The sequence below is a fragment of the Gouania willdenowi genome, chromosome 18, assembly GCF_900634775.1.
Source record: "Gouania willdenowi chromosome 18, fGouWil2.1, whole genome shotgun sequence".
In the NCBI taxonomy this organism is placed as follows: domain Eukaryota; kingdom Metazoa; phylum Chordata; class Actinopteri; order Blenniiformes; family Gobiesocidae; genus Gouania; species Gouania willdenowi.
The window spans coordinates 3,532,882-3,546,963 of NC_041061.1; the positions used below are offsets into that span (position 1 = coordinate 3,532,882).

Sequence of the window (14,082 nt, forward strand, 5' to 3'; positions counted from 1 at the left end):
CCAATGCAGCTTTGTTGTTGTTTTGCCGGAATCAATAACGAGAATTAACAACCTGGCATCGGGACTCCACACTGGAAGTTACAACGCAAGTAAGTTACCCACAATTGATATCTTTGTTTATAAAATGGGCTAAACTAATAGATTGGTCTCGCACAAGCTGAGAAGCACAAAAAAACTTTATTTTCGGAGAAAATTGTGTTTTGTTGTTGTTCTTTGCAAAACATGCTATTAAATAATAAAAACAAATCCCTCCATGCATCAAATGTTTAAAATGGTAAATGTTGTGTTTGGATACAGCTTCTTTTATTGCAGAGCAACTTCTGTGTTTCAGAGGAAAGGAATTCACAGCTGATTAACATACAGGCTTTATTTGGCTATATACACTGCACGCTTTTCTTATTGGTTTGAACAAATAAACTGCATATTGAAGTAAATCTGTAAATAATTCAAAATGCCCCCTGGACAACTCGTGCATGGTTTTTTCATGACTCGTCAGAGTTACAAACTTACAAAGTTGTTTCATCATCAAGCATGACAAGTTTTCACAGATTCCACATTTCAGTCCTCTCTTTGTGTCCTGCTTGTGTTTCCAGCCTCTGGTGCACTGGGAACCCCTAAGACAGTCATCAAGACCAACCAGGTCGACTTTACTAATGCTAACACCACCGTCACCAATACCCTCACTAGCAACTCTACAACAGCTACCCCAACAACAACCTCAAGTTACGCACCCACCCTCCATCACTCACTGCTGCAAAGTAAGCATGATTTACAATGCTAGTTGCTAACTGTGTCTAGTTTGATTGAATGCGTATAATGCTAACCTTTCTGTTCCTTCATCCCTGCAGCTCTGCTGGTGACTCTGGCAGTTTTGGGTCTGGCAATGCTGTGAGAAACCCACAAAATACCAACCATATCTACTCCTAACTTATACTAAATACCCTTAAAGGTCCTGATGTATGTTTACGCTACATTGGCTGGATTAATGTCGCCTTCACTCAGCACAGACCAAGCAGGGGGATTGTTTGATGGTGGGACCTCTTCCCTCATCTCAGGACTGCTTTACAAAACAACTCTGAATCTAAGACTTCTTTATTCCTGTCATATAGCTCAATGTAAGAACTAGTAAACATCAGTGACATGCAGCAAAGTTGATGGGGTTGAGGCTCAGATTTTTACAGGATCCAATTTACTGTTTTTTATTAACCATGAAGTCTATGCACCAATACTTTAGAACAAAATTGGCTATTAGGACAAAAACGTTGTGGCCAAAATAGTATCTTTTTAAAAAATGTATTTCTGTTCATTCAGACGAGTATAAAAACACTTGCCTGTTATTTACGGCTGACGGGCAGATACATTAGTCTCTCCCTAGTGTGTGTTGCAATATTATTTAAAAAGGCTTCAATTAATTGTAATAATACCATGCTGTGACTGGGAGGAACAGCTCTCTTCAATCAAGGTCTAAATAGAGACTGTGAGCACATCACTGTTTAATCAACATTTAAAGTATTTTTTACATGAAGGTAATCCCAATGTTTCTGACAGACGACAATATTTAGGCAAGGTTTTAGTAGCGTATTTAGCATTTGCTGTTATGGTCTGGTTACCTTTAATCTTGGCAGGACCAAATTATCAGTTTCTTAAGTTTTAACATCAGCCATGTAAACAATAACCTGCTTAATGTGTTTCATTTAATATTTACATGAGGTTTCATGTTTGCATACGCTCAAAACAAAGTTTTGGATTTTTTCTTGCTGTGTTGAAAAATAAAATGTGTGATTCGTTGTTGTGAATGTACAAAGCTTTGATGATGAAGCCGTGCTCGGCTGATGTTCTGTGTGAGCAGATGCACGAAAAACTGTGCAGAATACTGGTTGGAACCAACCTTGCACCTTACATTCTGTAACAATGTAGTTTGACCTATTTTTGAAATAAAATGATGTAAAGAAATGAAGGCGATGAAAATATATTAAATATTGATGCCCTAAAAAAAACTACTTTGTGAACTTTGAGCCACTGATGCAAAAAATCTCTGTGGATGTAAAACGTTGGTCAAGATTTTCTCTAGAATGGTAAGCGCCCATGAATGCATCTTGGGAAACTTCAACAGCCTGTAGAAAGAGGGGGTCCTGGAACTTCTAAGACTACTTTTTTTTATTATAACAAATACAGCTTGAGACACCTTGCACATTGGGCATTGCCTCCAGAAAGGGCCCCACCATGGTACTCCATAGAGCAATCTGCAGCAGCGCCTTTACCATTAATAAACTATATCGCATCTTCAAGGGATGTGGAATTTTTTTTTGAAGATTGTAGATGTTGACCCTTATCTAAACTGTACATCGAGTATTTGGCTGAATCCGAAAGTTTGTATTAATAAAGTTTCCTTCTTGTGGACAGAATGGTTGGATAAAGGGATTGGCACTATGAGGGACCTGCACAATGGGAATATATCAAAATATTACAAGCTGTTGTTCAGGCTCGGTGAGAATAAAAACACGGCCTCTCTGAAATGGGTGTGGGAAAAAGATTTAGGAATTTCTTTTGATGACCAGGACTGGGCAAAAATATGTGCTAATGGTCGTACTTTATCTAAGAGTGAGACTAATGCAATTCAAAATACTACACCGCTTTTATTGGACACCAAGTAGATTATTTAGAATGGGGTTGCTAGATTCAACACTAATGTAAACACTGTGATGGTACTTTCATACATGTGCTGTGGTCTTGTCCACAAATCCAATTGTTTTGGATGAGAATACATAGTTTTATTTTATTATTTTATTTCTGTCCATCATTGTATGTTCTTGAACATTCAAAGGCTTTGCTGGACACAGACTGTGATCATGATTGGAAAACAAATTCTGCTTAGACACTGGAAATCTCCAGGAACTCCCTCCTTTGATGAATGGACTGCTGAACTATCAAAGGTGGCTGCATATGAAAACATGTCTTACAGGATCACAAATAAGGCACAAATATAAACAGAAATGGGGCAGATACATTTCAATGACGATTGCATGAGGACGGGATGAAGGTATATCTGTAACTATGTTAAACAAAACCACTGCTCTTTTTTTTTTTTTTTTTTTTAAGTAGCAAAGCCAAGCCATACAAAATGGTCAATGGTCTCCCTCTGTTTGTTCTGTGGGGTGGGGGTGGGGGGTATGGGATTGTGTTTTTGTAGTTTTATACATTCATTGATATGTATATATAATTGTGCCTCGTTAATGGCAAAATAATACAAAAATGTGAATTAAAAAAAAAACTATGTATTCCAATCAAACCATCAGAAAGTGGTTGTTTTGTGTTTGTGGCCTAAAAGGAAAGAAGGTAACACTTGAAGTTTTATACATAAGGCTGACATTACACTGTCATTAGCATGACTAAGGTGTCATAAAGGCTGTCATTAAGTGGCGTTGGATAAATTATGACACCTTTGGAGCTTTGTTGGCATTGATCATTGATCTAGTGGGGTTAGGTAGAGTTAGGTGTTAGGGTAACAAAGGGTTTGGGTTCAGGTAACAAACAACACTTGACGACAACCTTCAAGACACTTTATTCATGCTAATGACAGTGTATCGTCAGCCTTTAAGGAAAAGTGTTACCGGAAAGTCAAACACTCCAGCCTTTAATCAAGTCCAATGTTAACCATTGTGTGCATTATAGCAAGTACATTTTTCCTTTATATGAAAATATCTGGAATCTACTTTTGCGTTACCGTGTATGAACTCTATACCATGGTTATTATAGTTGACTAAAACATAGAAATAAAAAAAATAAAAAAATTCCATTAACTGATTTAAAAAAAACTAAAAAAAACCTGAAACTTTGTGTTTACAAATCTAACTTAAATGAACTTAAATTATGGCAATAAACTCCTTAGTTTTCGTCTTTGTAAATTTATTTCATTGTTTAGGTTATTGGGTTGAGCTATTTTTATCGGCTCTGCTGTTTTACGGCAGCTGCACGGACCCTCGTGTTGTATATTTTGTTGGATTTTTATTATAAAATAGTTGTTCTATATTACGTTATCCTGCGTCCTTTCACCGTCGCTCCTTTTTCCAGGGTTTATTAAGGGCTCAGGCAAAACTAAACAAGATATCTGCTGCTGAGGCCCAGCAGTCTTCCACATTACTGAAGAAAGAGCAGATGTTTTTTTTTCTGCAGTACTATTACGCTTATTTTAACATTGACCAACATTCCTCATATTATCCACAGAGTGGAAGTGTTGCACACAGGCTCAGTCAAAGAAAACGTCTGTGTTCAGACTTAAAGTGAGCCATGACTCAAACTGCTGTCAGTGCTTACAGAGGTCACATGTTCCCGCCACATACTGAGCAATTTTCTCTCTTTTGTGGATAAATTAAGCAGCTCCACCCATCTCTAGTAAAAGGAAGGCAGTTTGAAGTTCTTATTTAGCGATAGCCTCTAACTTTGTTGTTAGTTTTATCAGTGTGTAAGACACTAAGAGTAAAGGTAAGACCATGAGTACACCACAGTTTTATTTTTATTTAGTATGAACTGTGGAATTGCAATGGCAAATTAAGAAAATAATGAGGATGCAGCGCAAACGCGCTCTTTCTCTGAGGCGCTATGAATAGAATGTTCTTTCATGATCACATATGTCTGTGTGTGTGTGTGATAATGTTGATAAGAGACATGGAGGCTGAGTTTGAAGCCCTCCTGGGCATGCCCACAGCAGACTGGTGAAACCCCTTCCAGACAGCCTCATCCTGGGCTAGACGCAACCTGGGGATGCGTTTCCAGGATGAGACTCTGTAGCAGGTGGAAGCTCTCATCATATGCATCTCGTGTAGAAGATGTGAATGAGCAGGGGGAGTAGTGAGAGAGGGGGAGACAGGGTCTCATCACCACCAGAGTGCCCCCCCACAGTCCAACCATGTCCCACCATCCCCACTAGGGCTGAGGTGCACATTTCAGCTGACTCTAGGGCCGTAGCAGAGGTGGCCAGAGTCTACTTCCGAGTCCGATGCCCCCCCCCGTTGGGGGCCCCATTTCCACCCCTGTTGTCACCAGACCGTACTCAGTGGTTACCACAGCTACCATGGCGACCATGACAGAGCCAACAGGGGATTGATCACCATTTAGGGAGCCTGAAACAGCCACGACTGTTCAAATTCACTCCCATCCGACCCAAACAGTTTCACTAAAACCCCAGAGGACCCTAATTTTAATTTTTCAGTTTCCCCTTTGAGGGATAGCCACCTTATTGTGGTCAGGGGGTTGCGTGCCTCACTGACCTTAAGAGCTATACCAGCAGGAGCTTAGTCTCCAGATGGGACACTGGTGTGAAGGTAGAGGCCTGACTAAGGTCAGTCTACTTCTCTAGGGTGGGGTTGGACACATCCAGTAGCTAATAACCCAATTCATTAAGAAAACACTGTTACCATAGGCACAGGGGAACAAAGTGCTGGAGCATGATGTGTACATATGATCCCCCTTCACATTTCTGACTGACCCCTCATATATGTCGGCCTACAACCGGCCCTGCTTGGGTCTCTTGTGTGGTCCACTACCTCTGATTAAAGGCCTGTGGACAAACAGTGTAGTTGTCCAGGGTGCTTTAACTCATTTTAAATTTAGACAGTCTCTAATCACTGCTCATATTCAGTGTAATGTCAATTTTGCCCCATCTTTGATTGACACCCTTTCAGCAACGGCACAAAAAAAGACTCAAATGCATTAAGAAGCTAAAGAAGAACTTTGATGTCCCACGGACACTTTTTCAGGAACCTGCAGTTACGTAGTTTTGTTGAAGCATCTTTGTCTTTAACTTTGTCTCAGGGCGTGACGAGTGTCTGACCTTAGATCTGGGGTTGTAGCAGATATTTCAGTGACATCTCATCAGACTGTTTTATAGAGTTATGATGAAAAAAAAATCAGCCCCACCAACTTTTAAGCTTTGAGTAGAGGAAGTCACGTCCCATTTGAAGCTTGAACACCTGAGATATATTGTACATGGAACAATTCCAAACTGTAGTAAGACCTGGCAGCCATTCCTTCTACATTTCGAGTCTGAATTAAGTGCATCGTTGTTTTTTCTTCCTTGATCCTATTGGTTTGTACCCGTTCACTTCCATATATATCTGTTGTCCAACATTGACGTGTGATGTAACTTCATCTTATAGTACCTGCTGTTTCCACGTGTTCATTAATCCCTAAAAAATAAATAAAAATATTTAAATAATAATAAGATAATAGGTTAAATCGCTTGGATGAAGGGTAGGCTTTATCGACTACCAAGTCAAATTCCTTGTGCTGTCTTAAAAACTGTACTTGGCCAATAAAACATTTCTGATTCTGATAAGGAGAGGTATCATTACAGCTGTCTTAAAAACCTGTGGTGCATGACCCGTATTTAGAGTTATATGCAGTGACAGTGCCAATTGTATTCATCTTCAATAACAAACATCTGACTTCTCATACTTTAGCCTAACCCACCTTGGCAACAGCATTTCTTATGACAAGACATTTATTTATTTTGCATCTGTAGAGCATTCATGTACACCCCACCCTCCACCCAGTATAAATAGGGACAATAGGTAAATCCCTGTCATTGATAAACAACAGTCTGTTTGTTTGATTGCATTGCATTAAAGAACTAAACAGTCCATCAAAACGGAGGGATCTCACACTTCTTGTCTGCTTTCTGGGAACAAAAGAAATCCCCCCCCAGCGTGTTGGACTAGAAGAGGGGGTCTGCAGGTAAGAAACAACTGATATTTAAGTTAAAATGCTTTCTACTTGTTCATGAGAAAACAGTCCACAGCATCATCTTCTTCTTGAAGGTAAGATGATTGTTTCTTTGAAAGCTGATTATCTTTTTACATGATTTGATGTTTGATTATTAGGATTTTTCTCTTTAATGGTGATACTATACTTTAAAATCTCCTACTGTAATTGTTTTTATTCAACATTTATTTTTGATCTTGCCAGGATTTTATTTTGGTTTATTTTGCATAAGTTTGATGATCTTACAAAGATGTAAAGTTGTGGCCACAAGCGTGTTTACAATTCCAGATAGATGTCGAACAAATGAATACAATAAAAGGCAGCATTGTAATTAATGGCCAGCTTGTGTGATCTGTTGGTATTTTACATTGTTCTATTGGTGGGTGTTTTCACGTACAGATTTACAAACTAACTGCTCGACAACTAGTTATAGATATTTGGACATTTTTTAACTTTAGAATAACTACAACAAAAGTCTCAAATTAAGTTGAACGTCATCTACAGCAGGGGTGTCGAACTCATTTGGATTCAAGGACATATATGACCCAGTTTGAACCCAAGCGCACCAGACAATTTCAGATTTTCATAGGGAAAAAAAAAGAATCTCTTAAACATATGACCAAATATAATAACATATTTAAGCAACTTAAATTATCCACACAAGTTACAGATAAAGTCCACACCATCATCAAGAAATGAGAATTTCATGATTTTGCTAACAAGTTTAAAAACAGCGGTTTTTAAACTCCAGGGTTTTAGAAGAATTAAGAGCAATAATAATTTTTATAAAATAAAAATTTCCCCACAGGCTGAATTGGATGCTTTGAAGAACTGGATGAGCTTGACACGCCTGCTTTACCGCAAAAGTTAACAAAGGATAATAGATCATAGTGTTATTGAATACTGGTCTTTTTCTAGATTGGAGTTTTTATTTTATACCAGTTATACACTGTATGTATTTTTTTACTGAACCAAACTGCCTCAAATGTAGTCACTTTTTTCTTTAACGCTTATTCACATAGAATTTTTTACGGATCGAGTGTTTGACTTCGACTGTGGCCTCTGTAGTTTTACAAACAGGCCTTTGAGCCGTGAGGTCTTCAGGGCTTTTGATCACACAATAGCTTAGTTTCAGTGTTTGAGGATGTTCTGTTGTGGGATCTTTTCCTTTCGATGAGTTGATATGTTTTGTTTCGCACCTGGACGTCTTTTTGTTGGCCTTGACTGGTCTTCCATAGACCTGAACTAAGATTGTAAACTGGTTGTCTTGTGTGGTTCTCACTACACCCCCTGCCTTACCCTATTTGCTATACTGACGCATATGGTGACGTGTTGATATTCAATCATTGATCCATGTTACATCAGTAACCACTTGTTTCACAGTTGAAGATGTGTCACCTGAGAGTAGAGACCTCTGTGGTATTTCAAACATGTAGGCTGGGGTTTTCTAGACAAGCTCCATTTTTATAAGAACAATGGTAACTATTCTTATGAATCTGATGAGTGGAATTAATTCCCATAAGGGTTTGCTGCCTTTTTTTTTTTTTTTTATTGCTGCAGCACTGAGTTTGTGGGAGAGACTGATATTCATTATAAGGAATATTGTTTAAGTATAAACCAACAAGCACAACTGTTGCCTAAATCAGGGGTTCTCAACCTTGGGGTTGGGAAGGGGTCGCCAGATGCCTTCAAGAAACTTGGAATATTTCAGCCCATTTTAGCGTATTTTTACAGTTTTTCTGCAACCACACCACACTTGCCATATGTGTTTTATAGGAACCGGAAACTGCAATTATATTTGGTATTTTAGATGTTTAAATATGCATGAATATACATGTCATTTTTAAGTTGGATACCAACGTTTAAAAATATGTGAGCTCAGATGTTGGTGATGTGTTGAATTAGATGTAGTGTGTGGGTAATGTGGCTGACTTTTGGTCCAGCAGACTTTTGGACTGAGGATGGAAATTAACTTTGGCTACAATCCTGCATATTCACCGGTACATGTTTTTTTTTTTTTTTTCGCATTCTCTTGTTTTTAATATGCATTGTCCCTTGAATAAAATAAACAACTCAAATATTTTAACCTATTTTCATCACTTTTTCTTGCCATATTTTTGCATTTTTAATGCATTTTTGCTACTTTATCCATTTCTGTCACTTCTCCATCAAATTGCAATGCTTTTTCAGCACATTTATGGTTACAGTTTTGCCACTTTCCACCACTTTTCCACCTAATCTCGAATATGTTGACCCGTTATTGTCATTTTTTTAACCTATTTTCACCATATGTCATGCTTATTTTTGCCAATGTATCCACATTTAAAAATGTGTCATACCCATTATTTGACCGTTTAAACTCATTGTAATGTTGACACTTTAAATCACTTTTTCTGACTCTAATTTGAAACTTTTAACCAATTTCTGTGGTTGTTAAAATTCCATTTCACAACCTTTTCCACCATATTTTGTCACCTTTAACCCATTTTATTTCTGATTAAACTTCCTGGATAACAGTGGATATTATTTCTATAAATAAATAAATGTGGTTACCACAGATTCATAGAACAATGGAACATCATTTTGCTGACTTTGGATGGACCCCATAAATCTCTCCCCTTTATTCCCCCTTATAGATGGTCCTGTCTCCACAATGTTCATGTCTGTGTTCAAACACCTTCAGGTACAGTGGGGGTCCCCGCTCTCTGGAACCATTATTTTGGAGGTTGAGGCCTGGAAAGGTTGAGAACCACTGGCCTACATAAAAACATGACAAACAAAACACATTTAGGAAATACATTACACTCACCACAGATGCAGATTACTTAGAGACATAAATCCATTGTCCTTTTTTGGCGCAACAGGAACTTCATTGCATTCAGTTCCAACAGTAAATAATTTCCTTATATTGTTGAGGCTGAAAGTCACTTTGTCATTTGTTCCTGACACAGCCTACATGCTTCATGTCGCCATCTTGTCCTTCGTCGCTTGGTTCTTCGTGCGCTGGCCTCTCCGTGAGCCTGGCACAAGTTCCTCAACTTTCGGGCTGAGCCGACCTCTACTCACGATGTCTAGCTTCTCTTAAAAATGGTGTTAAAAGAATATCTGCCACCCAATCTATTTCCTTTTCTTCTTCAAATATTGTGTGTTCATACCACCCGCTAGCTGTCCTCGATGTCCCTGGTGACGAAGACTTGGTTAATGCCACTCTAGCGGTTCCATTCTCATCAAGCTACAGATGCTGCACTGTTGATTCTGAAGGTCTGAGAGTAGATTAATTGGACTCTGGCAAACACATAGTGTCTGAAATATGATTGGATAAAGGCATTAGGGTGGCTCTGGTCTATTCTGGTGTCCTCTGTGGTCGCCTGGATGGTGGCTCTCATGGGTCCGTGGTGGTACAATGGCCTCCCATAGTGGCGTTTACAAATATGCTATGTCATGTTTAGGACTCAAGAATACCTTACACTGTCACATAGCTTAGAAATGGCTGTGTCACTCCTGCGACCACAAACTCGCCCCCTCTGTTCACTTCTGTCTTCATATTGTCTGAGCGGTGGGATGTTCTCCCTCTGACATTCACACTGCTTTGGTCACTACACTGACACAACAGTTTTTACTTTTGATTCACTAATATCTTATTCCACTTTGTTACCCTCCTATACTCAATTTTCCTTGTATTCATTGTATAAGTAGCAGCCTTTGAAAGGGACAAGGGATTCGTTCATTTTATTCTGTCCAAAGATTCAACTCTTTAACCTGTTGTAGTGGTGGTTGTGTTAGGTATGATTCATAGAGCATGGTGTAATTTATGAGGTTCCTCTAATGTATGGTCTCATTTTCTCTAGATATGGACAACCAACTGATCCTTGCAGTCTTTTTTGTGATGCTGACGTCAGCCTTCATTGGAACCGCCGGTCAAAATAATGCAAGTATGTTAAAACACAAGATGACTAAGTGAACAAAACCACAGATATAGATCATAACACCATCCAATCCTCAAGCAGTATACTACATTAACTGTATCTTTAAATTAAATGAGGATAACAACAAACATGCATGTGATGAAGATAACCTGTTGTGGTATTTTCAATTGGCAGCAAATGTAACAACGGCAACCCCATCAACTGGATATTGCTCAACAACAATGGAAAGCAACGATACTGCAACACCAACTGAGGCAGGGAAAGAAACTACCGGGACCGGGACTACGACAATAGCACCAACAATAACAGAAAATGAAACGGTGACACCAACTGAGACCGGGACTACGACAGTAGCACCAACAATAACAGAAAATGAAACGGTAGCGCCGACTGAGACCGGGACTACGACAGTAGCACCAACAATAACAGAAAATGAAACGGTAGCGCCGACTGAGACTGAGACTACGACAGTAGCACCAACAATAACAAAAAATGAAACGGTGACACCGACTAAGACCGGGACTACGACAGTAGCACCAACCATCACAGAAAATGAAACACTGGCATCAACTGAGACCGGGACTACGACAGTAGCACCAACAATAACAGAAAATGAAACGGTGACACCGACTGAGACCGGGACTACGACAGTAGCACCAACAATAACAGAAAATGAAACGGTGACACGGACTGAGACCGGGACTACGTCAGTAACACCAACAATAACACAAAATGAAACGGTGACACGAACTGAGACCGGGACTACGTCAGTAGCATCAACAATAACACAAAATGATATTTTAGGACCAACTGAGACCGGGTCTTCGACAGTAGCACCAACCATAACAGAAAATGAAACAGTAGCACCGACTGAGACCGGGACTACGACAGTAGCACCAACAATAACAGAAAATGAAACGGTGACACCGACTGAGACCGGGACTACGACAGTAGCACCAACACTGATGGAAAATGAAACGGTGACACCAACTGAGACCGGGACTACGACAGTAGCACCAACAATAACAGATAGTGAAACAGTAGCACCGACTGAGACCAGGACTACAACGGTAGCACCAACAATAACAGAAAATGAAACAGTAGCACCGACTGAGGACCGGGACTACGACAGTAGCACCAACAATAACAGATAGTGAAAACAGTAGCACCGACTGAGACCAGGACTACAACGGTAGCACCAACAATAACAGAAAATGAAACAGTAGCACCGACTGAGACCGGGACTACGACAGTAGCACCAACAATAACAGAAAATGAAACAGTAGCGCCGACTGAGACCGGGACTACGACAGTAGCACCAACAATAACAGAAAATGAAATGGTGACACCGACTGAGACCGGGACTACGTCAGTAGCACCAACAATAACACAAAATGATATTTTAGGACCAACTGAGACCGGGACTACGACAGTAGCACCAACAATAACAGAAAATGAAATAGTGACACCGACTGAGACCGGGACTACGACAGTAGCACCAACAATAACAGAAAATGAAACACTGGCATCAACTGAGACTACGACAGTAGCACCAACAATAACAGAAAATGAAACGGTGACACCAACTGAGACCGGGACTACGACAGTAGCACCAACAATAACAGAAAATGAAACGGTGGCACCAACTGAGACCGGGACTACGACAGTAGCACCAACAACAACAGAAATGAAACAGTAGCGCCGACTGAGACCGAGACTACGACAGTAGCACCAACACTGATGGAAAATGAAACGGTGGCACCAACTGAGACCAGGACTACGACAGTAGCACCAACAATAACAGAAAATGAAACGGTGACACCAACTGAGACCGGGACTACGACAGTAGCACCAACAATAACAGAAAATGAAACGGTGACACCAACTGAGACCGGGACTACGACAGTAGCACCAACAATAACAGAAAATGAAATAGTGACACCGACTGAGACCGGGACTACGACAGTAGGACCAACAATAACAGAAAATGAAACGGTGGCACCAACTGAGACCAGGACTACGACAGTAGCACCAACAATAACAGAAAATGAAACGGTGGCACCAACTGAGACCAGGACTACAACAGTAGCCCCAACAACAACAGAAAATGAAACAGTAGCGCCGACTGAGACCGGGACTACGACAGTAGCACCAACAACAACAGAAAATGAAACAGTAGCGCCGACTGAGACCGGGACGACGACGGTAGCACCAACAATAACAGAAAATGAAACAGTAGCACCGACTGAGACCGGGACGACGACGGTAGCACCAACAATAACAGATAGTGAAACAGATGCACCAACTGAGACTAGGACTACGACAGTAGCACCAACAATAACAGATAGTGAAACAGCAGCACCAACTGAGACTAGGACTACGACAGTAGCACCAACAATAACAGAAAATAAAACGGTAACTCAAAGCCTTGCAGTAGTGGCAACAACAACTCTGACCAGCTTTACAGCAGCGCCTCTCACGGTGGGTGATGAAAATAAATTATTTTTAACCTTTTGGTAATGAAAACACTGTAGCTTAAGTAACACCGTCAAACGTAACCTTTACCTCTTTTTTTCTTGTAGGAAAGTGTAGACAGGGACGGCTGCTCAGAAAGCCGACTCTGTGCAGCTGAGCCAGCCGACTGCGACCCCAGTACAAGATCGAGCTGTTCCTTTTACTCAGCTGTGCAAAAGACTGGTGGAGATATTGCATTTGATCTTTCAGGGCAGTCAACCGGATACATTGGTTTAACACTTTCGACTGACACTCAGGTAAGCTCAGGAATCATCCTTTTAATACTCAATACAAATATAATGTAGATCAAACCCATTCAGCATATCTGATAATCAACACAGGGAGTCAATGACATAACCTACATCTGTGCGGCGGCTGGCCGCACGGTGCTGCTCATCACGGCTAGACTTAATAAGGGAGTCTTGAAGGTGATACCGGTGAGTACTGCAAACATTTTAACCTCTTACTTTAAAACAAAGTATTGTGTAAATCCAGTGACACATTTTAGTGTAGGAGTGCTTTCAGACCAGTCCCCTTTAGTCCACTTTAACCACTGCAGGGTTTGCTAGTGTGATTAAATTGTTAAGGGCTGAACAGCCTTGGTCTCTGGTGAGTATAAACCCTAATGTATTGACAAGTATTGAATAGTGTGGATAAAATTCACACATAATTGTGATACAAAAATAAAGCTTGAGCACTATGGCTTCACTGGGCCACATATATTTTGGTTCAAACCCTGTTACAATTTTGGGAAGTATAAGAGCTGGAAAGAAAAATAACTTTAAAATGACACGGACGTGATGTGCAAATGGCTAAACCTTGAAATGGAAATTGGGAAAGTTCGATAAAGAAAATTAGAGGCCCCACGATATAAACCCTTCGA

The 14,082-nt window shown here is 40.1% G+C and overlaps 1 long non-coding RNA gene across 1 annotated transcript; it reads left to right on the forward strand.

Moving 5' to 3' along the window:
- The first annotated feature begins 6,596 nt into the window (after window positions 1-6,596).
- On the forward strand, window positions 6,597-10,993 carry LOC114480450 (uncharacterized). The gene is made up of 3 exons (XR_003676112.1): window positions 6,597-6,732; window positions 10,608-10,691; window positions 10,860-10,993. It is a non-coding gene; the product is annotated as an uncharacterized LOC114480450 (long non-coding RNA).
- Window positions 10,994-14,082: the final 3,089 nt, after the last annotated feature.